Genomic DNA, 3,789 nt, shown 5'->3' on the forward strand with positions numbered 1-3,789 from the left:
AAACGACGTTTCGGTGCGCCACTCACTCTGAATGTCAGATTTGATCATGTTATCGCGTCTGGTAGCATTATCCTAACTGGCGTCACCCCCCTTCGGTCATGGGAGACCGCGAACACGGGTGAGGACGTCGCTCCATGAGCTAAAGTTAGGTTGTCCTTGAGTAGTTTTAACTGTTTGCGCAGCTGAAAGAGGACTTTTAGGTCTGGATTGGAATCCAGTTTACCTTTCGATGGAGTGTATTTGTCTGGGTCAGTCAGATACAGTATCATCGATTTAATTGCAGGATCATCCAACTTTTGAAGTTGGATGATGTCTGGGTCAGTTGACAATGACTTTTCATATTTTAAAAGAACTTGGCGAATTTCGTCTCTTTCTTCATCAGATGTCAGAGTGTCGGCTTGGGCGACCACCTGTTCAATCTGTGATGAGACTGATAAGGGTTCTTGCTCCTTGGGGAGCTCCAACGAATCCTTTTCTGAGTCGTCGGACCTGTCTATGGGTAAGACACCATAGGTTTGTGGTCCTTGGTCGACGTCATTGGTTGAGAAAAGAGCTGTGGCCTATGATGGTTTCGTGAAACATACTGGCCCAGTGTCTTGACTCGGTACCAGGTTATCTGGGAGTCCTCCCAGAACTGGAATGCCTAGTTCAAAATTATGAAAGTCAGGTTCTGAGTGTTCAGCTTGCGATGACTCATCATCGTTTGTGTGTGAGTTTATCCCCCCTTCGTCCGATGAGGGGTTGTTGGAGGCAACGACAGCAATGTCTTGGTGTGTTCCACCGACATCTGTAATGTTGTCATTCGCGCCCTCAGATGTAATAGTGATTACATCACTGCATAGTGCTCCAGGTTGGTTTCCCGTGTCAGTGTGTTTCAAAGTTTCTAAAAACCTGCGTAGTTTCTCTGTCTCTTCCGAGCTCAGAGGTGTAGGGCCTTGTTTCTGGAACCTTTGTGATTTTTTCGCCTCGGTTCGTTTCGTCCGAGGTGGGGGACGGTTAGGTACGTCTTTTGGGGGTTCCTTTTCGGACTTCCCCTGATAATATGGGTCATATTGGTTCCCATATCTTTGCATCCTACGCACACCCCATTTACGATAATCACGTTCATCCTCTGAAAGAGGAGCTTTTTTGTCCCAGCGTGCACCTTCATGACGCGGTTTGTTAGTTTGAAAATACTGCTTTTTCTCGCCTTTTTTAGGAGGAGGCGGCGATGCACGCCGTCCTTCCAGTTCTAGGGAGTGGGGTTTAACCTTTACACCAGGAAACACCTCTATGGGCGTCTTAGCATGAGAACATGCCTCGAACACATTCACAGCACACTGTTGCACGTTCGGTGGAGGAGACCTGTTCAGGTCTGTTCCTACCACTTTAGGTGAGGGTGGTTGGATGAGTCTAAAAGCACCAGGTGAGTAAAAGATCTTTGGAGGTTTTGGTGTATTATCCCGACACTGTTCAAGGTCTTCTCTGGATTCCAGACCACCTCGCCCCACGTCAGAACTTTTATTTGTTGCTGCTCTTAGTTTCTCCTCACATGCTTTTAAGCGTTCCTGGGATGTTTGACATTCACTTCTTAAACGCATAACTTCTTCCAGGAATACCTCTTTATCCACTCTGCTTTTGTGCAGATCTTTTTTAAGCACATCTATTTCACCTTTGCAGCGGGAAACTTGTGACATTTTCTCGTCGTGATCCCGTCTTAATGCAAAGTATGATTCTTTTAGCAACGTTGCCATTTTAGCCAGCTTTTCATAGCTTGACATTGAAATTTTTGTAGAGGTCACACTCTTTGCAACCTCCATCAGATTGTCCAATAACTCTTTTGGGTTCATGCTGTCCGCCTGTTTGCCATATGGATGTAAGGATGCTGTCAGCAGCGCTAACGCATCTTCTAAACAGTCCTTCATCTCATAAGGATCAAAATCTTTTTTCCCTGACACCTGTCATGGTTATTCACTGTTCAGCACTTTTTCTGGATAAAACAATTGCCAGCTTCAGATATTTTTACAGGTAAATAATTGTATTCAAGTGTCAATGAGTTTCACACTATTTTAGCTTTGGGTTTATACAAAAGTACTGTTATAAGTCAACTTATTCAAATGTGGGCACCTGTCCAGGTTTTACCCCAATTCATGAATATTTAAGTAAATGCCTCTTTGCAGTGTTACTTTTTATGTGCTTATTTCTTAACAGATACTAGATTACCAAGCTCTTTTTTAGTGTATTTTACTCTAAAGCACTGAATTTTTAATAAACCTGCAATTTTCTAAAAAGTCTCACAGCACATCAGTTTAAAGACACTTTTTAAACCGTTCTGTTCCAGAAATTTGCTATTTTACAGTTACTCATCGAGTTCAGAGGTGTACAGAAAAATAAAAATTGATGATGTGTCAGGATTAATCAGTCTTTCTTCAGAAAAACTGTTATTACTCCTGTTCTCCTGCCAATATCTTCTATTTAAAATTTTAAATAGGAGATGTAATTGTTTAGGTGGTAAATAAAATCAGAAAAGTCTCTTTTTCCTGATATATTTACTCTTATTTAATGATCTAGCAATTAAACGTGCATTATCTTTTCCAGCAAATGAGTAAACTTATCAACTCTGTGAATATCTGAACCGTATCTTTTAAAAAGTTTCTAATTTTTCATTTTGTACCTTTTGTTTGAGGAATTCAGTGAATGAAAAATGTCCTGGTAAATGCCTTTCTTGCATAAATACCTTAATTACTTTTTAAATGCAAGATAACAGTGATTATTCAGCTTTGAGGAACGTTTATTAACTCAAAAATGCCTTACAGAAAGAAAATACGTTTAATTCCACTCAAAAATAACCTAAAACATAGTGAAACTGTGATCTCAAGTTCCTACAGGAGGGGGCAGTGTTTAGCTTTCTACCAGCAGGAGTCTATGACGACTTCCTGTGACGTTCTGTTGACATCCTGTTGTTAGCCGCTTAGCTTAAAGTTAGCTTTGGCTAAACTCGGTTAAAATCAACATTTCTGAATGGTTTTAAAGCGTAAACGTGGCGTTTTTTTCAACAAGCATGACTTTTTGCATGAACACGAGTTTTATGGGACATGTGGCAAGTTTTAATTAGTGATTTTAAGCACAGCGAAGGCTTCGGTTGCAACCGAGCTCATTTCCGACATGGAGGAAGTGACGTGACACGTCACTCATCCGGTCGTTAGCTGTTAGCTTAAAATTAGCATCGCTAGCGTTGTTCAAAAACATCATTTAATGACGGATTTTAAACTCAAACGTGGCAAAATTTCAGCGATTATACTTCGAAGACACGGAGCATCGTATCAGAATCAACTTTAAAGCGCTTTTCAGCTTTAAAAAGCAGATTTTATTCCCTATGAAAAACGAGTTTTCATTTCCGGGTCACGTGACTGAATCTACCAATGACAGAGCAGCACGGGGTGGGCTTTACGACCTGACACGTCAGAGTTAGTCACGACTGACACGTCTCTCAGCCAATGAAAGCATTACACAGCAGCTAATTCAACCAATCACGCAGCGTTTTTCCAACTAGCATGTTCGCTTTATCTGAACAAGTCCGTCACTTTTCGTCTTTTAAACTGTCAAAATGCACCAATTTTCTGTTAAAAAATGTAACGAATCAATTTCTGAGCTTAGTGGAGTGGTGCTCCGTGGCAAAACGTCTTTTAAACCATTTAAAACAAACTCGTTCGAACCAGAGTCACGTCTGGACCACAGTTTTACAGAATAAAGCGTTTCCACACAAACCCAGCTTTAGTTACACATAACAGACGTACAATTTCAGCTTTC

General features: G+C 41.1%; 1 protein-coding gene across 1 annotated transcript in view; it reads right to left on the reverse strand.

Annotated features, from left to right (window-relative positions):
- The window catches only part of dynlt3 (dynein light chain Tctex-type 3), a 23,079-nt gene that overhangs the window by 16,881 nt on the left and 2,409 nt on the right, over positions 1 to 3,789 (reverse strand). The window lies entirely within an intron of this gene.

Source organism: Nematolebias whitei, chromosome 13 (genome assembly GCF_014905685.2).
Source record: "Nematolebias whitei isolate Nwh7 chromosome 13, NemWhi1, whole genome shotgun sequence".
Taxonomy (NCBI): Eukaryota; Metazoa; Chordata; class Actinopteri; order Cyprinodontiformes; family Rivulidae; genus Nematolebias; species Nematolebias whitei.